The sequence below is a fragment of the Pan paniscus genome, chromosome 6 (assembly GCF_029289425.2).
Source record: "Pan paniscus chromosome 6, NHGRI_mPanPan1-v2.0_pri, whole genome shotgun sequence".
NCBI lineage: Eukaryota > Metazoa > Chordata > Mammalia > Primates > Hominidae > Pan > Pan paniscus.
The window spans coordinates 34,526,747-34,551,224 of record NC_073255.2 but is presented as its reverse complement, the minus strand read 5'-3'; the positions used below and the strand labels follow the sequence as shown (position 1 = coordinate 34,551,224).

At 35.6% G+C, this 24,478-nt stretch overlaps 1 pseudogene; it reads right to left on the bottom strand.

The window, feature by feature from the left end:
• Positions 1–24,478, bottom strand: part of LOC117980901 (probable C-mannosyltransferase DPY19L2) — a 62,077-nt pseudogene that overhangs the window by 15,200 nt on the left and 22,399 nt on the right.

Below are 24,478 nucleotides of genomic sequence, written 5' to 3'. Positions count from 1 at the left end.
TCTAGAAATCATTTCTTAAATCAGAGTGGGGCTTGTGGTGTAGAGCAGGGGTTGGCAAACCACGGCTGCGAGTAAAATCCATCCTACCTCCTCTTCCAATTACCTAGTAGTTTTACTGGAATACACACACACATCATAAATGTGACACATTTGTCACTTTGGGAAAAACTGGCTTTTGCATTTTTCAGTTTTCAGAGGTCTGCTTGCTCCAGAGGCAACAGGTACGTATTGTCATTTCTGGATGGTTATTGTCAATTTTTTTTTTAACTTCCAGCATGAAAATGAGGACGAGTTTGTGTGTGTGTGTGTGTCTATGCATGTATGTGTGTAAAAATTTCCCCAATTCCTAAGAATTGGGAGTCACCAAGTGAGTCTTGATGAAATACTCATCGGCCGCCAACCTCAAGTCTGCATCTTCGTAATGTGGATGATTCACAATGGGATGAAGTGTAGACAGCTTCACGCTTGCCATTGTAGGCATGGCACCTGCGAAGACAGCATCTGAAAAAAAAAAGGCTCTCTTCTTCAATGAAATGTTTTAAAGAAAATCAGAAGTTAAACTTACCTCTAATATGTAAACCCGAATTAAGAAGGATGATGCCTATTTACAAGACCATGGACCTCATTCTTTTATTGACTCAATAGTTATTCATTGTCTACTATAATAATAGCTGACTTTTGTTAAATGCTATCTTGGTGCTAGAAATTGTGCTCCATATTTTAACAAGAATTAAATAACTTAATTTTCACAATTCTAAGAGGTGGGTCCTCTGTTCTTACTTTGTAGAATCTACAAACCGAGCATGTGAGGGGTCTGGGTTGTGCACTCATTAGAATCTAATGCCTGATGGTCTGAGGTGGAACAATTTCATCCAGAAACCACCCCCTACCCCCCAGTTCTGTGGGAAAAAAAGGTCTTCCAAGAAACAGGTCCCTGGTGCCAAAAAGGTTGGGGACTGCTGTTGTAGATGATGAAGAGACACAGCCAAGTTAAGTGACTTGCCTAAGACTGCACAGCTAGGAAGTTCCAGAGCCTGCCCTCTTAGCTGCTTCACTGAAGCTTCCTGCTATGCTAGAGCACCATGCTAACAGCAGGACTACTGACACACATGAAACAAAAAGAATGTAAAATGTCACATCTGTTCCAAGAATGTGAAATGCCAGGAGCTGAGAGACTGCCATGAAGGGCAAGTCTCATGGGACATTTTTTCCAATGACTTTTGTGGCTGGTGAACTGTGGTCCTGTGGATGTGCCATAAAAAAAGGAAAGCATTGTTTTCTTCCCGCAGATCATCTTTAATTAAGTTCTCAGAGTTACCATTTGACTTGACACCATTTATACATGCCATGAAATCATTTCACTACTTGCTGCTAGTACTTTTTGGTGTAATGACATGTATAAATTTGGTCATAACTAGAGATACATCAAAATCTACTATCTGGCTTCCATTTCATCTCTTGAAGCACCAGAAGACCAAATGCTTACTTCCTGGTACTTTTGTATAAAAAACAATTACATAATTGTGAAGGTTATTATTTTTAATCAGCACAATAAAATCAGTAACAAAGACAAGACATATTATTCAGATCTACTGTAAAAAACTGTATGCTGGAGAGGAGGTGGAGCATGATGACCAAGTAGAAACCTCCACTGTTCATCCTCCCCTCAGGAACACCAAATTTGATAATGATCTACACAAAAAGCACCTTCATAAGACCCAAAAATCAGCTTAGGTACCAGCTTGGCCACAGTGGGGAGCAGCACCAAGCAGGCTCTTGTGGTCCCCGATTCCAGGCCTTGGCTCTTGGGTGGCATTTCTGGACCTGCCCTGGGCTGGAAGAGAGCCCACTGCCCTGAAGGGTGAGTCCCAGGCCTGGCAGCACTCACCACAAGCTGACTGAAGAGCCCTTGGGCCTTAAGTCAATGTTGTCAGTAGCCATGCAGTACCTCCCATGGGCCTGTGGTAGTCGTGGAAATGGAGAGAGACCCCTCTGCCTGGGGAAAGGGGAAGGAAGGGTGGGAAGGACTTTGGTGGTTTCGGCACCAGCTCAGCTGCAGTAGAATAGAGCATCAGGTAGATTTCTAAGGTGTCTCACTCCGGGCCCTGGCTCCTGGACAGCAGCATCTCTGGACCTGACTATGCCCTGGGGAATCTTGCCACCCTGAAGGGAAGGTCACCAGCCTGGTTTGCTTTGCCACCTGCTGACTGTTGAGCCCTACACCTTGAGCAAACATAGGTGGTGGCCAGGCAGTAGTTACAATGAGCTTTGGGCAAGACCCAGTGCTGTGCTAGCTTCAGGTCTGACCCAACACATTCCCACTAGTGGTGGCCACAGAGATGCTTATGTCACCCCACCCCCAGCTCCAGGCAGCTTAGCACAGAGAAAGAGAGAGAGAGAGACTCCATACGGGAGAGAGTAGGGAAAGAGAACAAGAGTTTCTGCCTGCTAATCTTGAGAATTCTGGATTTTATCCAAGACCACCAAGGTAGTAACTCTAAGAGTCTGTAATAGCTTCAGCGTTACTGGGCATGGGGTGTCTCCTAGTGCAGATACAGCTGCAGCAACCAGAAATTTAGATCACAACACCAAAGTCCCTTTGAATACCTGGAAAGCCTTTCCAACAAGGATGGGTACAAACAAGCCCAGACTGCAAAAACTATAATAAATACCTAACTCTTCAATGCCCAGACACTGACAAACATCCACAAGCATCAAGACCATTCAGGAAAACATGACCTCACCAAACAAAATAAATAAGGCACTAGGGGGCCAATCCTGGAGTGACAGAGATAGGCGGCCTTTCAGACAGAGAATTCAAAATAGCTGTGCTGAGGAAACTCAAAGAAATTCAAGATAACACAGAGAAGGAATTGGCAATCCTATCAGATAAAGTTAACAAATAAATTGAAATAATTAAAAAGAATCAAGCAGAAATTCTGGAGCTGAAAAATGCAACTGCCATACTGAAGAATGTATCAGTCTCTTAATAGCAGAATTGATCAAGCAGAAGAAAGAATTAGTGAGCTTGAAGACAAGGAGTTAGACAGAGAGATAGCAGTAGGAAGTTTATTCAAAAGTATAACAGAATTTCTCAAAGCTAGAGAAAATATCAATATTCAAGAACAAGAAGGTTCTAGAACGCCAAGCAGATTTAACCCAAAGGCTAACTCAAGTCATTTAATATCAAACTCCCAAAGGTCAAGGATAAAGAAAGGATCCTAAAAGCAGCAAGAGAAAAGAAACAAATAACATACAATGGAGATCTAATAGATCTGGCAGCAGACTTTTCAGTGAAAACCTTACAGGCCAGGAGAGCATGCCATGACATATTTAAAGTGAAGGCAAAAACCTTTTACCTGAGAGTAGTGTATCCAGAGAAAATGTCCTTCAAACCTAAAGGAGAAGACTTTCTCAGACAAACAAAACTGTGAAATTTGATCAACACCAGACCTATCCTACAAGAAATGCTAAAGGAATTTCTTCAAGCTGAAATAAAAGGACATTAATGAGGAAGAAATAATCAGAAGGTACAAAACTCACTGGTAATAGCAAGTACACAAAGAAACACAGAATATTATAGCAGTGTCATTATGGTATATGAACTACTTATATATGACAAGTAGAAAGACAAAAAGATGAACCAATAAAAAATAACTACAATAACTTTTCAAGAGACAGAGAGTACAATAAGATATAAATAGAAACAACAAAAAGGTAAAAAGTGGGAAGATGAAGTTAAAGTTTAGAATTTTTATTAGCTTTCTTCCTTTGGCTTATTAGTTTGTTTATGCAATCAGTGTTGTCATCAGTTTAAAATAATGGGTTATAAGATATTATTTGCAAACCTCATGGTAACCTCAAGTATAAAAACATACAATGGATATACAAAAAATAAAAAGCAGTAAGTTAAAACACACCACCAGAGAAAATCACCTTCAATGAAAGAAAAAGAGGAAGGAAGAGAAGACCACAAAACAATGAGAAAACAAATAACGAAATGGCAGGGGTAAGTCTGTATCAATAATAACACTGAATGTAAATGGACTAAACTCTCCAATCAAAAGACAAAGAGTGGCTGAATAAGAAAACAAAACCCTAAGAATCTGTTACCTACAAGAAACACACTTTACTTGTAAAGGCAAATATAGACAGAAAACAAAGGGATGGAAAATTATATTTCATGCCGAGGGAAACCATAAAAGAGCAGGAATAGCCATACTTATATCAGACACAATAGATTACAAGACAAAAACGATAAAAAGAGACAAAGAAGGTCATTATATAATGATAAAGGGGTTAATTCAGCAAGGGTATATAACAATTGTAAATATGTATACACCCAATACTGGAGCACACAGATACATAAAGCAAATATTATCAGAGCTAAAGAGAGAGACAGAGAGAGACAGATCCCAATACAATAATAGCCTGAGACTTCAACACCCCACCTTCAGCAGTGGACAGGTCATCTAGACAGAAAATCAACAAAGAAACACTGGACTTAATCTGCACTATAGATCAAAAGGACCTAATAGATACTTACAGAACATTTCACCCAACAGCTACAGAATACACATCCTTCTCCTCAGCACATGGATCATTCCTCAAGAATAGACCACAAAACAAGGATAGGCCACAAAACGAGTCTTAAAACATTTTTTAAAAATTGAAACAATATCATGTATCTTCTCTGACCACAATGGAAAAAAAACTAGAAATCAGTAGCAAAAGGAATTTTGGAAACTCTACAAACATAGAAATTAAAGAATATGCTCCTGAATGACCAGTGGGTTAATAAAGAAATTAAGAAGGAAATTGAAAATGTTCTGGAAACAAATGATAATGAAAACACAACATATCAAAACCTATGGGATACAGCGAAAGCAGTATTAAGAGGGAAGTCTATAGCTATAAGTGCCTACATCAAAAAAGAAGAAAAACGTCAAATTAACAACCCAATGATGCATCTTAAAAAACTAGAAAAGGGCAAACAAAACCCAAAGTTGGTAGGAGAAATGAAATAATAAAGATCAGAGCAGAAATAAGTGAAATTGCAATGAAGAAAACAATATAAAAGATCAACTGGTTTTCTGAAAAGATAAAATTAACAAACCTTTAGCCAGACTAAGAAAAAAAGACAGAAGGCCCAAATAAATAAAATCAGAGATAAAAAAGGAGACATTACAACCATATCACAGAAATTAAAGGATCATTAGAGACTACCATGAGCAACTGTATGCCAATAAATTGGAAAACCTAGAAATGGATAAATCCCTAGATACACAAAACCTACCAAGATTGAACTATATAGAAATCCAAAACCTGAACAGACCAATCACAGGTAATGAGATCAAATCTCTAATGAAAAGTCTCTCAGCAAAGAAAAGCCCAGGACCTGATGGCTTCACTGCTGAATTTTATCAAACATTTAAAGAGAACTAATATCAATCCCACTCTAACGATTCCATGAAATAGAGGAGGAGGGAATACTTCCAAACCCGTTGTATTAGACCAATATCACTTTAATACCAAAACTGTACAAAGACCCATCAAAAGAAAACTATGGGCCAAAATCTCTGATTAATGTTAATGCAAAAATCCCCAACAAAATACTAGCAAACTGAATTCAATAACGTATTAAAAAGATTATTCATCATGACCAAATAGGATTTATCTCAGGGACACAAAGATGGTTCAACACAGCAAATCAACATGATACGTCATATCAACACAATGAAGGGGAATAAATCATATGATCATCTCATCTCCATAGATGCAGAAAAATCATTTGATAAAATTCAACATCCTTTCATGATAAAAACCTTAAAAAAACTGGGTATAGAAGGAATATTAATGAACATAATAGAAACCATATACAGCAAACGCACAGCTAGTATCATACTGAGTGAGGAAACGCTGAAAGCCTTTCTTCTAAGATCTGGGACAAGACAAGGATGCTCACTTTTTACCACATTATTCAACATAGTACTGGAAATCCTAGCTAGAGCAATCAGACAAGAGAAAGAAAGAAAGGGCATCCAAATTTGAAAGGAAGACGTCAAATTATCATTGTTTGCAGATGATACGATCTTATATTTAGAAAAACCTAAAGTCTCCACCAAAAAAAAACTATTAGAACTGATAAATTCAGTAATGGTGTAGGACACAAAATCATACAAAAATCATTAACATTTCTATATGCCAACAGAGAACAATCTGAAAAAGAAAATTTAAAAAGTAATTCCATTTACAGTAGCCACACATAAAATTAAATATCTAGAAATTAACCAAAGAAATGAAAGATCTCTAGAATGAAAGCTATACAAAACTGGAGAAAGAAATTGAAGAAGACACAAAAAATGGAAAGCTATTCTACGTTCAAGCATTGGAAGAATCAATATTGCTAAAATGTCCATATTATTCAAAGCAATCTACAGATTCAATGCAATTCCCATCAAACTACTAATGATATTCCTCACAGAAATAGAAAAAACAATCTTTAATTATATGAAAACACAAAAGACCTAGAATAGCCAAAGCTACCCTGAGCAAGAAGAACAAAACTGAAGGAATCACAATACCCACAATACCTGACTTCAATTATACTACAAAAGTATAGTAACCAAAACATCACACAGTATTGCCATAAAAACAGACACACAAACCAGTGGAACAGAATGGAGAACCCAGAAAGAAATCCATACATCTACAGTAAACTCATTTTTCACAGCAGTCTCAAAAACATACATTGGGGAAAGGGCAATCTCTTCAATAAATGGTGCTGGGAAAACTGGATATCCCTATGTGGAAGAATGAATCTACACCCCTATCTCTTGCCATATACAAAACTCAAATCCAAATGGATTAAAGACTTAAATCTAAGACCTCAAACTCTGAAATTACTACAAGAAAACTTTGGGGAAACCCTCCAGGACTTTGGATTGGGCAAAGATTTCTCGAGTAAATACCTGGGAAACACAGGCAACCAAAGCAAAAATGAACAAAAGGGATGACATGAAGTATAAAAGCTTCTGCACAGCAAAGGAAACAATCAGCATGGAGTATGGGGTTAATGGAAATTCTCTCTACTGTCTTCACAATTTTTCTATAAATCTAAAACTATTCTATAAAGTAGAAGTCACAAAATAAAATCAAATATTCTACTTACAAATATAAAATGTAACTTGAAAACTACTATTAGGTACTATGCTCACTACCTGGGTACAATATACCCATGTAACAAGCTTATACTTGTGCCCCCTGCATCTAAAATAAAAGTTGAACACTAAAAAACATGTCATTTGAGATCATATTTCCCTCAGAAGGAAATTTTCATCACAATTTACTTCTTGGGTCCTATAGCAATTTACTTATGTGTGACTGATATGATACATTTTGCTGGCATCTGCTTATGCTAGTGACATTACTAAAACCATCCAAAAATGTTATACAATAAATAGTTTTAACAATAAGTTTAGAAAAAAATTCATAAATATTCAGAAACACAAATAATTATACCCCCTCTGAAAGTTAAAAAAAGAGAGAAAAAGAAAAGCCTGACCAACATGGTGAAACCCCCCCTCTACAAAAAAAATACAAAAATTAGCTGGGCATGGTGATGCACACCTGTAGTCCCAGCTGCTTTGCAGAGCTGAGATGAGATGATCGCTTGAGCCCAGGATGTCCAGGCAGCAGTGAGCAGAGATCATGCCACCGCACTCCAGCCTGGGTGACAGAGCAAGACTCTGTCAAAAGAAAGAAAAAAAAGAAAAGAAAAGAGAAAAGAAAGGCAAGGCAAGGCAAGACAGAGAGAGAGAAGGAAGGAAGGAAGGGAGGGAGGGGGGGAGGAATTCCAAAAATAAATCTTTAGCTTACTGACTTTAAATTCTAATGATAAATTATAATTTATCAATTTAAACTTTGAGTTATTTCACAAATATAAATATCTCCAAAACAAGTCCAAATACATATAAGGAATCTGTAAGAATAATATTTTTAAGAAAACATCTGTTTGGTTCATATCTCCTGTCTTAATCATAATGCTAAAGTTTAATGCATATTCATTTGAAAAATTAATGTTACAGTAAGTTATTTAATAATTGAATACAGTATGTTTTAAAAATGATGATATAATTACCTTAGATAAGTGTTTGTAGCTAAAACACATGAAATATCACGAACAGTCTGTGAACAGAATCAAATCAATGAAACTTTTCTAAGGAATACTGCAATATTTAAAATGTTCTGATTCATTAATGTAAACACTCCGCCAAAGAAAGAAGTATTTTTTAATGTTTAAGGGAGTCCTCAGTAACAGGACGATCATACTATAGATGCCTTCCTTTTCTCCTTCTGAGAAGTGACTTCACATCATTGAAAACTAAATGACCATCAGAAGTATCCTTGGGGTGAAAAATAAGCCACAATAGGACAAATAAAGACTGAGGGGTTTATAAGAAAGCAGCAAGGAAGGAGTGAAACTTGGCTGGCTGCAGGGATGAGAGAGGGACAGAGACAGAGAGTTGTGTGTGTGTGTGTGTGTGTGTGTGTGTATGAAACTTGGCCGACTAGAGGGATTTGTGTGTGTGTGTGTGTGTGTGTGTGTATGAAACTTGGCTGGCTGCAGGGATGAGTGTGTGTGTGTGCACGCACACATTTGTGTATGTGTGTATAAACTTGGCTAGCTGCAAGGATGTTTGTATGTGTGTGTGCGTGTGCGTGTGTGTATGAAACTTGGTTCGCTGCAGGGATGTGTGTGTGTGTGTATGTGTGTGTGTGTGTACGCACATGCCCCTGCTAGTGCACATGCATAGTTCAGGTTGTGGTGTGTTTGGAGACTAGTAATGTATTTATAAGTCTTGGATCTTAATTTTTTAAAATACAGCAGTTGTGGATCTAGCTATCAGTTTCTCCCACATTGACTGACTCTCCACTGAATAGTTAATTCATGCATTGGCCCCTCTAAGTGGAGCCTTATAAGGATAACTCGACAGTTTGCCTTGATGGAAAAGAAACAGGCCAGTAGAGAAAATCTTCATTCTAGGCCAGCATGGGCCGAAAGAATGCAGGGCAGTAAACCTGCTCACATTTTACTCATGTCTCCTGGTTTCCTTTATCCTGACCCTTTCCACGTGGTCCCCAGGGAACTGGATCAAGGGTGAAACAACAGAGATGTCGAGGGAGATGCCTTTCTCACTCTTAAATTATTCACATCTCTGTGTAAACAAAGGAGTGAGAAGTGTGGCAACTAAAACTACATAGAGAAGATATGCAATTTGACTGTAAATACAGAAAACTCCTTTCAACAAGAACACAACTGGTATGGTGGTAGGGAAATCGCATTATTGTTATCTGCTTAAAAGTATACAATAAATACATACTGGCTTAAGACTTGATAGCTTGTAAATAATATAAATAAAGATAGCTCAAGACTGCTAAAAAAAAAAATAAACCCACTGTCTTTAACCATGCTTTTAGATAAACTCTACCCAGACCAACAAAACCTGCCAGTGGTATTTTAAGGATTATTTCTTTTATTGAGATATTATTTTCTTCTGTCATGAAAACAGTGAACATGTAGAAAAATATTTTTTAATTAGCTATACAGAATTCTTCTACGCAAGCCCACTCAAACTAGATCAAGACTTCACTGTGCTTTATATTTGAAAGATACTAATGTAGTTGTCACTGGACTTTTCTTTCATAGCACCTATAAAAATTTTAATTCTTTAGACATTTGTGCGATTATCTGCTTCATGTTTGCACCCCCACCCTCAATAATCCAGGACTGTAAGTTCCAAGACAGGAGTGGCCACGTTTTATTTGTCTGGGTGTACCTACAATGTTAATGTAGTCCTTGATACACAGTTGGTGACTGGTATATATCTTTTGAAAGAAAAAATAAGAATACCTTTTATCATGGCTTTTTATAAAAAGATCGATAATGAAAGATCTAAATAAAAAGCAAACTTTTAGAGAGAGAAAGAGTTCATCCTAAAAATAACATGGAATTCTGAGCAATTGGCATTATTATAGTCCTTATATTGATGCCAAAAACAAATAATAATTTGTTTAAAAATACCTTTTTAAAGATAAAACGTAATCACCATAACAACTGGAAGCAATAATGTCTTTGTGTATCTCAGTGGAGTCTGAAATATACCAAATTATTAAAAATAGTTACTTACGATTTTTACATTAAATTAGTAAACATCTATGTCAAACTAAGTGCCATGATAACATTCCTTAAAAGTAAAAGGTAAAATTTGTCATCAGCAGAATATATATTTATTGTCTTCCATGTCTTAATGGAATAATTAAAATTATAAAAATAGTTATAAAAAGTATTCCAAAAATTTAATGAAAAATTTATTATTTTAATAAAACTAGAATTGCTATATCTATTATGTTTTTCTTTTCTTTTTTTATTTACATAATACTAAGTTTTAAAATGTGTGTTTACCGATCCCTGGGTCCTACATTGTAATTTTCTGTACTACACAGCTCCATTATTTTCATTAGTGAAACTAGAGCTAAAAAGAAAGCTAACCAAAGTTAATTACTAAAACTATGAATAAGTACAGAAATAACATTGGCTAACTAATTCTGATGACCTGTTATTGTGATGATAAGGAGTAATTTACCATGTAACTAAATTATACATTTCTTAAAAGCAAGAAACCAGTTCATTTTCCTCTTTGTCGTGCTATAGCAAACTGCCTCATGGATAACTATAGTCAAGAATAGTGTTTGAATGAATGGATGATTGGTTAGATGGATAAGAGAAGAATGTAAAATTTTATTACTTACCACTAATTCAGAATTCATAATAATTACACAAGGAATAATCAATCCAGTAGCAACTTTGTTATGTTCCATGAAAAAAATTAAGCTACAAATAGAGGAAAGCCCTGGATTGAGAGTTCTAGAATCCATTAGAATCCATGTCCTGATCTTGGCTTGTGTGTGCTTTAGGCAAATCTCTTAAGTTTTTCTTTATCTGCAAATGAAAGAACTATACGGCATGGTCTCTAAGAGCCCTTCCTGATCTTGTGTTCCATGATTCTACAAAGAGGCCAATTTTTTTTTCTTTTTTTTTTTTTGATACAGAGTCTCACTCTGTCGCCCAGGCTGGAGTGCATTGGTGCGATCTCAGCTCACTGCATCTCCGCCTCCAGGGTTCAAGCAATTCTCCTGTCTCAGCCTCCTACTCAGGCTGGGACTACAGGCATGCACCAACATACCTGGCTAATTTTTGTATTTTTAGTAGAGATGGGGTTACCACCATGTTGGCCAGGCTGGTCTCAAACTCCTGACCTCACGTGATCCACCCGCCTCGGCCTCCAAAAGTGCTGGGATTACAGGGATGAACCACCATGCCCAGCCTATGTTTTAAAGCTTTATAGCATGAACTTTTTAAAAAGAATAATACCTTGCCTTTGTATAATTAAAAATGAATTTTTATATGTTCATTAAAACTCATCAGTAGCATACCTTTCTTGGTAACACCTTGTTAAAAATGTTATAATATTTGGGGTGTTAACTGTAATAAAACTGAATTTCTTAAAAACAGAAACAAGAATTTAGACTTTTTCCTGAATGGTCCCATACTTCCAAGTGGCCTAGGTTATTAAAAGTAGTTGATTGGTAATAATAATTATTACGGGTCATATAGTATGTTAAACACTCTTCTCAGATTATCTCATTTAACCATCATCAATAACTCTGTAAGATATGAGACTATCTTTTTTTTATTCTACAGACAAAAAAAACGAGGAAGGTGGATTAGCAAGTTATAGTAAAAAAAAATAAAATAAGTTGACTGTTTCTGAGTAAAAATTTTGAGTTTCAGATTAAAAAAACTAGAGCAAAAACTTATAGTAGTAGAGAAGGAAAAAAGAAACATTCATACCGCTTTTTCCATGAAGTCAAATTTGGGAGCACAGGTGTATATTAAAGTATCAAATTCCGTATACCTTAAGATTCTGGCTGCTATAAGATCACTCAGGCAAATCTGGGAGAAAATAAAGTAACATGAATTAAAATTACACAAATGATTATAGCCTATAGCCAGTAATACTTTATTGATGTAAGAATAACAAAGTTTATAGAGCAGATAAATCCAATGTATTTAGACATCCCTCTAAGAAAACAAAAAACTACAGTGAACCAAATATACGACGTGCTGACTTCTCAAGATAACTGAAAATTAAGAGAAATATCATGAAAAATGAAAAGTAGAAAGAAGTCAGAAAAAAATAAAGAGAAGATGATAAAGAGTGAGCTAAAATCAATATCTGCTGAGAAGAAACCATCATGTAGTTAATTACATTTTATACTAAGATAATTTATCATGAAAAACTATTTTACTTAACCTCTTTCAACATACATTGTAGGTCATAAGCTTTCTGTGCATTGTCAATTTCACAAAGCCTCACAGACTGATTACAATATTTGGGTATTTCTTGATGTTTTACAGACATATATTCAAACCACTGAATATAAGATCTGATCCTCATAAGAATTACAATTATACATACCACTTTGATCTTTGACTTAGCTATTTGATCTCCAAGGCTAAAAATAGATACCAACAACCAAATCCAATGCAGAACTTCTATTTTTCTACTGATTATTTACAACCTGCTCTTGGTGAGACAATTATTTTTCCACAGCATCCTCAGAAGGCCAGAAAAAGGAAAATATTTGGCAAGTAAACTCTTAATTCAAATTATTTTATAGGGACAGAAATTATAACAAGTTTGATGATTATAAGTGGTTTTCATTCAATTATTTTTCCTAATCTACCAGTACTCAAGGATAATTTAGAGTTGCAATTTATTTTTCTAATTTAGAGTAGGCCTGGTGACTAACAGTAATTTAACCAAACCACTATAATTTCAGGTCTTCCTCATAACTTCACATAAAGGAAGTCACTCAGGACTACCAATGAAGTGTGTTTGTATTTTTTTTTTTTTTAAGATTTGTAGGGCAGACATGGTGGTTCACACCTGTAATCCCTGCACTTTGGGAGGCCAAGGCAGGCGGATCACTTGAGGTCAGGAGTTTGAGACCAGGCTGGCCAACATGCTGGAATCCCATCTCTACTAATAATACAAAAATTAGCCAGGCGTGGTGGCACGTGCCTATAATCTCAGCTACTCAGGAAGCTGAGGCATGAGAATTGCTTGAACCCAGGAGGTGGAGGTTGCTGTGACCCGAGATTGGCCACTGCACTCCAGCCTGGGTGAGAGAGTGAGACTGTGTTTCAAAAAAGATAATAATTTGTAAAGAGCTGGGGGTCAATGTGAAGTAAGTGAGACTGTTTTTAAAAAAATAATAATTTGTAAAGAGCTGGGGGTCAATGTGAAGTAAGTGTGAAGTAAGGCAAGAAACATAATCATGAACAAACTTAACAGATACATAAATAACTTAGAAGCTCTAAATAAAGTTTATCATAAGACATATATAATAAAGTTAAAAAAAATAAAAAGGAAAGGAGAATGGGGAAATGTGTCAGACATACCAGAGAACAGCAGCAACAAATAAACTAATAAACCACCATGCAAAGCTAGCAATAAATGGCAAACGCTTACATTTAGAAATTTTATTTAATAGAAACACGTTGTATGTTATATTGCATAGAGATAGCATTTGACCTTTTAGAGAAGTAATACTATAATCCCTTGCCAAAGTACATAATTTCAGCATCAAACAGGGCCCTAATTGGATAGCATTAAATGAGGTAAATTTCAAAATTGATTATTGTATGATATACTCACGTATGCTTATTTCTAAACAGAAAGTGCTAGAAATAAAAAGTAGATTCATGCATTGTTTTCTATTCCCTAAACCAGTTAGTTAAGCAGGGACTTAGGCCTTGAAGAGGGCTACTCTTTAAGACATTAACAAACAGAAATACCACATGAGAGATAAATGCTCTGCATGTATTTCCTAGAAAATGAAAAGATCAAAATTTTTTAACATTCTCTTTTTATATAACGAGAAAGGCCTTAAAACATCAAATCATACATTGATTTTAGTCCATAGTTATAAATAAATAAAACAATACTGAGATTTTAAGAGCTCTGTATTTTCAAAGCTGAGGACAGCCTCCCATATGTTAATATCTGCAATAAATGGATAATTTATGATGTAAACAACTAATTATTTGTATTTTAACTGAAATATAAACAACTACTTAATAAACTTTTTAAAAGTTAGTTAAAATAAAAAAGTTTTTTTTTTTTCCTAAAAGTCCAAGTCAGCCTTCACGAATATTCTTTCTTTTTAGTGGGTTGCAATGATCACTGAACTGCAAGACTTTATTGTTGACTCTGCCAATAACTCGTCTAGAGACCTTAAAGAAGGCACTTAACCTCTGTGGAATGAGATAAGAATAGATGGTTTCAAAGTTTTCATTCAGCTACATGTTTATAAGAACTTTTATGTTTTAACTAAAAGTACTTACGTGGTCTGAAACGCCTAAGATTTTAGATGTCAGAAATTTCAAAATGATTGTTCCACACCACCAGGCACTACCTTGAATTAGCTAGAAAATAAAATAGAAGTCCAGTATTTAAAACTACAAATCACCCAGTTAAAGTATTCAATTATACCTATAAATGACATAGAAAAATTTTAATTATGTGAGGTATAAATGGTGAGGTTTTTAAAAAAAGTTCCTTTAGAAAATCTTGTTTAAAAGCAAAGAATTAAAACTGATGACACTGGTATAAAATATATGGCAACACTAGAATTCTACATATCCTAAATCTTTTTTTTTTTTTGTCTTAAGGAGTGAAAAGGTTAATAGGCAAGAAAGAAAGAAGGAAGAAGAAAACAGCTCCCCGTACAGAGACAGAGGGAGGGGGGATTTGAACAAAGAGAAAACCCTGTGTGGGTCAGAAAAGTGGCTGCTCATACATATCCTAATCTGAAGTTTTAAAAGGAAGTTTTAAAAGGTTACTTCCTTTTGATTTCTGTTAAGAAAAGGGAGTGTTTATGTGTTTGTTTCCAAATATTATTTCTCAGCTGAAAATCCATTTTTCAAAACACTACCTTAAAAGTTCTTCTACCACTCCTGTGGAAATATAGGCGCCCATCTTCAAGAAATAAGTTTGAAATGTGAAAACTTAAGGTTTCCTTTAAGAAAGAGGAATATGAACTAGAACTGGCAATGAGGCTTCTGTTTTGTTGTTGTTGTTGTTGTTGATTTTTTGACTAGCCTTGATTAAAAAGGGAACAATTGTGTACTTCTGGTTAGCCTGGGGAAAGTTAAGCAACCTAAATTCAAATCTCTGCATATATCAACCAACAAGTAGAACAATACAATCACATATATGGAAAAAAGGTAACAGCACAAACTTCAAATTACCTATGAATCGAAAAGGAAGCAACGAATCTATAGAGTTATACCTCAAGTCCCTGACCTAAGCCTTTGCAGAGAATGAGGGGAGACCCATAAAAGGATAAAGAAGAAAAGGAAAGACAGGGGTCAAAATTGGAACTAAAATAACCCAAGAAAGAGACAAGTCTATCATATGTGTAAAAAGAGCCCTGGGAGATTGGTAAATGGGAGTACAGAGCAGGGCCTAACAGTGAGTAGAGACAAAAACACTGATGTTAGAAAGGCATCATTTCTGGAAAGAAAGTAGGATAAAAAGGGGAGTGCAAGAAGGAAAAAGTATCCAGCAGGAAAAATGAGAACCCAAACCAAAAGACTATCCATCACTACTGCCATCATGCACACAAAAAGAAAAAAGTTATTCATTGAAAAAAAATCACACTATGCTACATTTTCAGAAGAGGTTTGCACTTGGACTAGAAAACACAAAATAATTAATAGATGAAAAAATGCCTATATAAATATCCAAAGCTTCTTTAAGAAGATAACAAACATGAAAGTCAAATATTTCAGCTAATGAAATCCACACCACTGAACGATAAAATCTCACAAAGCAAAAGAAAATTATGCAGAATTAAAAGTTGAATTAAATATCCTCAAACGAGCATTCAGAAATATTAAAAAAGCAATTTAAACAAGAAATTCAAAAACCAAGAACAGAAGTGGGGAAAAAATCAGAAAGAAATAAAGAGTTTATTAGACATAGAAAGGGAATGGAAGAAAAGGAGAATATTATCAAAAATAAAAACGAAATCACAAGATGATTAAAAGAAAAGAAATTCAAATAAGTTAATGAAGGAATTGAAGTAAAGGCACTAAAACAATGATGAAGAATGAAAATGATACCAGAGAAAGAAGTGAGAAGTATCAGAGAAAGTGGCAGAAATGGAAGAAAGGCACATGATTATAACTGGAGTGCCTGGAAAAAAACAACACCACAGCAATGAATCAAAACTAGTGTTTAAATTATAATCCAAGAAAACTTTCCAGAAATAAAAGAAGACCTGAATCGGGATTTGGAAAGGATCCAGGGGGTACTGGAAAAAAATTAATCTGGTATGGTAAACTAACTCAAGACATCTTTCAGTAGAACTATGAAAAATGAAGAAAAATTTCTCAGAGCCTCCAGGCAAAAAAGTCACATAATTTATAAGGGACAGAAGAATTTGGCTAGCATCAGACTTGTTAAAAGAAACATACAAACCAAAGCAGTGGTGTAGACGCATTTTTAAGAAACTTTAAAAAGTGAGAACCAAGGATTTTATATCTAGCCAATCTGTCATTCAAGTATAGATGTTATAAAAAAGGTTTCAAATATGCAATAATTGAGGAAATAATAGTAACCTTCTTAAATACAAAAAGTTTTAAAGAGAATCATATACAGAAACAAAGCAAATATAGTCAAATACACATAAAACTTACAACAAAGGTTTTCACATTATCTCACAAAGCAAAGACAGACTCAACTTATGCTACACAGGGAAGACAAATAAAAACAGATTCAGAAAGATGAAAAATAGAATGATGGCAGCAAGCATGGCAGGCAAATACCATTTCCATATGGAAACTAAGGAAGACATTTAAAGCAAGCATAAGAAGCAAATTCATGGCCTCAAAAGCTTTATCAATAAAAATGAAAGAGTGAAAATAAATGAATTAAATCCTTGACTTAAAAATCTAAATAAAGAATAACAAAATAAAGTGAAAAAAGTACACAAAGGGAAATACTCATGAGAAGAATAGTCTATTATATCAACCCCTCTGTGTATCTGTTTTGCTGTTTTATATTTCTTCCCTATATTCTAGGATTCTTTCTTTCATTTCCTTTTTGTTTTCAGAAGTTTTTAAATTTTAAGTTCAGGGGTACATGTGCAGGATGTGCATGTTTGTTACATAGGTAAACGTGTGTCATGGTGGTTTCCTGCACCTATCAACCCATTACCTAGGTATTAAACCCAGCATGCATTAGCTATTTTTCCTGATGCTCTCCCTCCCCACACCCTCCCCTGACAAGCCCCAGTGTGTGTTGTTCCCCTCCCTGTGTCCATCTGTTCTCACTGTTCAGCTCCCACTTATAAGTGAGAGCATGTAGCGTTTGGTTTTCTGTTCCTGCATTAGTTTGCTGAGGATAATGGCTTCCAGCTCCATCCATGTCCCTGCCAAGGACATGATCTCATTTCTTTTATGACTGCATAATATTCCATGGTGTGTATGTACCACATTTTCTTTATCCAGTCTATCATTCATGGGCATTTGGGTTGATTCCACACTATCAAAAAAGAGCTCATATAGCCAAGACAATCCTAAGCAAAAAGAACAAAGCTGGAGGCCTCAGGCTACCTGACTTCAAACTATATTACAAGGCTACAATAACCAAAACAGCATGGTCCTGGTACAAAAACAGGCACATAGACCAATGGAACAGAATAGAGAATTCAGAAATAAAACCACATATCTACAACCATCTGGTCTTCAACAAACCTGACAAAAGAACTTCAGTTAACCATTCTTTAAGGTTCTCTGCTAGCCACAAACTATCTTAATTTTCCTTGATTGGAGAATGTCTATTTCCCCTTCATTCCTAAAGGAAACATCCACTGGATATGTAATTCATCTTGACAAATGTTCTGCCACAACCTTCTGGCTTCCTTACTTTCACATGAGAAGTCTGCTACAATTTAAGTCAGTTTTGCCCTGTAGGTGATGTGTCATTTCTCCGTACCTGCTTTCAAGATTTTTTTCTTTTAGTTTTAAAAGTTAACTCATAATGTATCTTGGCATGGATTTCTCTGGGTTTGTCTTACTTGGGAATGGCTCAGGGTCTTCACTCTGCAGGTGTGTCTTTCACCAAATTTAGGATGTTTTCAGCAATTACTTCTTAAAATACTATTCAGCCCCACTCTCTTTTTCCATTCCTTCTGAAATTTTGATGATACAAATATTAGATCTTTTGATACTACACCATAGGTCCCGGAGGCTCTGTCCTTTTTCCTGTGATTTTCTCTCAATTTAGATTGGGAGATTTCTATTGTTCTATCTTCAAGAGCACTGACTGCTTCCTCGGTAATATTCACTCCACTACCAAGTCCATTTACTGAATTTTAATTTCAGTTATTGTATTTTTCAGTTCTGTAATCACCAAGCTGTTCTTTAAAAAAAAAAAAAAGACAATTCTTTGGTGACATTTTATAGCCTTTTCATTTGCTTCCAGAGTATTTAAAACTGCTCATTGAAGTGTTTTTTATGATGACTGCTTTAAAACCCTTGTCGAATAATCCCCACATCCTATTCATCTCAGTGTTGACATCTGTTGATTGTCTTTTCTCATTCAAGTTGTTATTTTCTCCATTCTTGCTATGATGAGTGGTTTTTCTATTGTGTCCAGTACATTTTTTATATTATGTTAGAGACTGTGGATCCTATTTTAAATTTCTATTTCAGTAGACAGTCACTTTGTTTTTAGGTTTATCATGCAAGTCCTGGCCTACTTCTGTGTGCTATAGTTACAATGACAGTTTAGTTTTCAGAGTCTTTGCAGTGCTAGTGCTATTCTGGTCAGCTTGATTCATCTGGTGCCCTTGTGGTCCGTCTCTGCCCCAAATCATGCTGCCGATGCAGGAAGAATGTACTTCCCATGTCCTGTTGCCATGAGGTGGAGGGTGAGAGACACCAGGATTGTGGGGTAGGAGGTCGGCAGAGAGCAGAGGGCTCTTTCCTGGGCTGCCTAGTCCCGGCAGGGCACCTGTTAGATCCCCGCTGCTGCTACCTGCATGGGCAGCCTCCCTGGAGGGAATAGTAGATACCAGAACCACAGTATGGAGAGTATTTCCCCGGACCCTCTTTCTGAGTGTCTTCTGCCACTGGATGGAGTTTCAGGAGATGGCAGCCTGTGGTGTTTTTCTGTGAGTTCTGAGGTACCTAACTAGTCTGCCTTTCTATAGCATTGGGCTGGGAATGGAGCTACAGATATGAAATCATGATTTCATACACATACACAAGTGTGCACATACGTGCAGTGAAAGGGCCTAGAAACAAGGACATGCTGGTAGTAATGAGTGCACATACCACTCAGGTCTTGGTTTCCAAATACCATTCTCCTCTAAAAGGAACCAAGCCTCCTTGGAAAAAATGGCTGATTCCAAGGCTAGCACAAGGAAAATCAAGAGAAGCCTGGAGCATTATAAATTTATAAAGACATGTCAAAAAGACATCTAGCTTAGGAACATTCAAAACAGCTAGGCCTGGAACTGATATTTGTGTATAACATATGGTTTTTCTCATATAGATAGACTATTCCAGCATCATTTAGTGAAAAGTGACCTGCAAGACAATCTTGCTGAAATTGCTTTGAATCTGAACATCAGCTGGGGAGAACTGCATTACATGAAACTTCATACACATAAATGTGTTTTATTTTTCTATTTATGTCTTAGAATTATTAAAATAAATTTTCATACAAATACTATATGTATTTTGTTGGATTCATTCAGATCCTATGCATTTTTCTTCCTAATACATAAGGCATATTTTTAAAAAATGTTTTCTGTTTGTTGCCAAAGAATAGAAATGCAATTGATTTTTGAATATTAAACTTATATCTAGCCATGGTATTGAATTCTTCTAATTCCTAATAATTTGTCAACTATTTTATTCTTTCTAGGTAATCTTTATTTATTGATACTATAATAAATTTTCCTTCTTTCTGTTTCTTTCCTTTTCCTATTTACTTTTCTTGAATTACTAGGCTAGTTTGGACTTTAATAAAATGTGAAAAAGCACATTTATCTTTATCGTGATTTTAAACAGAACACTCTAAATACTTTATTATCGGTAAGACTAATGACTGCTGAAGAATTTTATGGGGTTGAGAAAACTGTTATTTCTATTGTGTTACATGTTTTCATTATAAATGGGTGTTCAATTTTATTTTCTGCATCTAATGGGATGATCATAAGATTTTTTCTCTTTTAATCTGTTAGTGTGATAACTTACATTTTTGGATTTTCCAGAAACGTCTTTGGATTCCTAGAATAAGCCAGATGTATCACAAGTGGATTATCTTTATCACATATATGGCTGTTCTTGAGCTACTAATCTTTTATACTTTTGTGTGTAAGGAATGTTTTTAATCTAGGTGAAATTTTGAATCTATGCTCACAAGTAAGAATATCCTTTCTCAAACTATCCTTATCTGGCCTTAGTACTGAGCTTTAGATTATCTTGGAGGTTCCATCTCCCTTCTTGTAATGATTCTTATGCCTCATGATGCACACAAAGTTCCCCTTTGTAAATTTCATATGAGCTCAATTCAATAATTACCTTGCCACCAAAAACTGGAGTCTCCCATTAAACAGTGAATTTGCTTCTATTGATGTTAAACTCTAAACTGAATCACTTAGATCTAAAAATACCTTGTTCAGGTTGTGTGTAATAAATACTTACCTTTGCCAAAGATATACAGAGCTAAAAACAGAAAATAATACCTAGGGAGGCTTAAAAAACATGTAAGCTGAACATTTGGTTAAATCTCAACTTTTCTCTCCTTAGATTTTTTGTTTCTTTGATATTCTTGAATTTAAAACTTACTCAATTCATGTTCTTTCCAGTCTACTACTGAAAATATTGTTGAAAATGAAGACAGTAAATTTTCCTTTGAGTGCAGCCTTGGCAGAATTTTTTTGATGTTTATGGACACCTTCTGTTTACTGTCATTTTTCAATAGTTTGCAAATGAAATTCTGACCTTCTTTTGAGTTGAGTTATTAAATTGCTCAATTTTTCTGAAGTGAAAGAATTATATATTACAAGTGTAATGTCGACATGTGAATTTCTACAAAGTCTGCATGCCTAAGGACAGGTGGCCTGGGTAAAGAGTCAAATGGGTAGAACCAATAAAGAATAACAAAAAGACAAAAAAAGCATCATGTCATTCATTCAACAACTTAGTGGACAAATCTTTCTATATTTTCACCATAAAGGATGGGAGAATGCCTCCAACAAGAAGAAAATAGCAACTCCTTCCATTTTGTTCTCTTGTATTGTGGGTAGGAACCTACCTCCTCAACTTGTAACATTTCCAGACTTATCCTCTCAATATATAACATGAAAACATACAGTTCATTTCTCCTGTCACCCAGGGTGGAGTGCAGTGGGGTGATCATGGCTCACTGTAACCTTCCTGGGCTCAAGCGATCCTCCCACCTCAGCCTCCTGAGTAGTTGGGATCACAGGCTCATGACACCATGCCCAACTAGTTTTTCTACTTTTTGTAGAGACAGGGTTTTGCCATGTTGCCCAGGCTGGTCTCAAACTCCTGGGCTGAAGCCCTCTGTCCATGTTGGCCTCCCAAAGTGCTGTGATTACAGGCGTGAACCACTGTGTGTGGCCCAGGGTTTATTTTTTAATAGAAGTACATCACAGACCAGAGAAAAAGAATATCATCTGTCTCATATTAAGAGAATTTAAGAGTTGCACTACCTGCCTAATAACTTATATTACTAGGAAACCATGGAGGTAATACGGGCCATCCATCTGCATATTTGGGAAGAAGCCAAACAAAGATTAGGTAGTGGCTGAGTTCAAATTAGAAGGGGCTGGGAGACTGTAAGGAAAATGTTAAAAGGACAAAAGTAATAGAGTCTAAAGTTGGAAGCAGAAGGAAAGAGAGATAGGCGATGGATAGATGCAGAGGAAAGAAAAGGAGAAAGGTGGAAAGAAACTACAAACCTGAGTTATGTTGAAGGAAAGTTTAACTGAAGCTAAAGAGAGAAACTCAAGACGAACAAATTTTAAAAAGCAAGACTGTATGGATATAGCAGAATGAAACATAGAGGAAAAGTGGTCTGAAAGTTAGTTGTGAAATATGTGAGCTAACTTCTTGAAAATGATTTCTAGTCTTTGCTGAGGACTATTTCCTTACATATCTATCTACCTTAGATAGTAGCTATTTTTAAGACAGTAGCTATTTATTAAATATAAGTCATTAGCATTTTAAAGCATATTAACTGTGTTTAGTTTGTAGAAATAAAAAGTAGAATTTAAATAAACCGCATTAAAAACACTGAATCTTACCCAAAAGTTGAGTTCAGATACTCCCAGTTTTTAAATTTTATTTCCTTTAGAATTATTGCCTAAAATGCACATAAGGGAAAATGAAACAATTCAATTCAATTAACATTTATATTTTGTATAAATGGTACATTCCAAAAATTACATAGTCACCCTGTTCCATCTCAGCTATCACCAGCCATTTTCCTCCTTAACTGTTTATTTTTCAAATTCTGGACATGGCAAATTTCCTTGAGGTGAGAGTTAAATGGTTTATGTGTCAAAAAGCTGCCTCTTGAATCAAATTATTTCCTCACTTAGACAAATGGCCATTTTCTGCAGGATAATTCCTCTACAAAGGTAAATGGTATGTGAGCAGATGAGAGCATCCATGCAAGTCTGTATGTGAGTTATCCAGCAACATTAGTGAACTAAAGTAACATGTAAATCCTTCCTCTCCAAACTGCCAAATAAAATATTTAAACATGTTTAAAAAATGTATACTCATGTGAAAGAGAAGGAACTTCTGATGCTAGAAAAAAGGTGAATTTTTAAAAATACAATATTCATTAGCAGAGAGCCACCACCCCTGGCAGTCTTTATAAGTGCCTGTAGAATAAGGTCACAACTATAGGCTTGTATTGTAAAGGGAGGGCAGCAGAAGAGGCCTTGGGTCTATGCAAGGTAAGAAGTTGGAATTGAGACTAATACATAAAGCTAGGGTCCTCAAAACTATACCTGAAGTGCTATGCACTGAGTATTTGTGTCCACCTCAAATTCATAGACTGAATCTTTAATCCCCAGTCTGATGGTGTTTGGAGGGTGGGCCTCTGGGAAGTAATTGAGTCATGAGGGTGAAACCCTCATGAATGGGATTAGTGTGTCCATATTACAAGAGACTAGGGAGTTGATGTCTCTCTCTACCATGTGAGGACACAGTAAAAAGGCTTCTGTCTGCAAACCACACAAAGGGCTTTCACCAAGAACCAAATCAGCTGGGACCTTGATTTTGAACAGCTCAGCCTCCAGAACTGTGAGAAATAAATTCCTGTTGTTTAAGCCACCCTGTCTGTGGTACTTTTGTTATAACAGCCCAAACTGACTTAAGACACACAGTGACTAAGAATACTTCACCTACCATCTCTACAAGTTGATAGGTTATTTGTTTATTCCCAAGTTTGGGGTGAAAATAGTGCTCACATGAGAAACTGAATTCTTGGACTTGTATATTATTTAGACTTGGATTCGAATTTTGTATCATTTAGTTGGTGTAGAAATTCCCAAAGTGAGCCAGGATTACTAAACTTCCAATAGGAAAATATAAATGTATCAGATTATTCATTGCAACATTGTTTGTAAATGCAAAATTTAGGAAACAACCTAAATGCCCAGACATAGGAGAGTGACTGAATTACAGTAAATCCAAACCAGAACACTAGGAAACTACCAGAAAGAATGAGGAAAATCTCTACGAACTGATATCCAGAATAGGTTGTTAAATGAAAAAAAAAGTGCAAAAGACTATCTTTAAGACAAGAAGAGGAGATATAAAAAATATACATGTAACAGTTATTAGTACTCAAAAAAGCCCAACTAAATGAGGTCAACCAGAAAACTAGTAAGATTTCTTACCTACAGGGAATAGGCAGTAACAGGGTGAAAAGAAAGGTGGACAGAATGGGCTGGAAGGAATAGTGGGGAATATTTTCTGAGTATAATTTTATATATATATATATATTTCTTGGGAATATTTTCTGAGTATAATTTATATATATATATATTTCTTCCTCATTGAAACATGGTAATGTTTCACCCAAAGTAACTAAAATCAATCAGAATGAAACTTCAGCTTCTGTCCAAGTTTGTATAACAGAAACCACATTTACTTTCTCACCCTAAAAAACTAAAATACCAAGCCAAATAGATTATAGAGACAGCTATGAAGAATTATATGCCAACAAATTAGATAATTTATAAGAAATAAATTTCTAGAAACATACATCCTACCAAGAGTAAATTATGA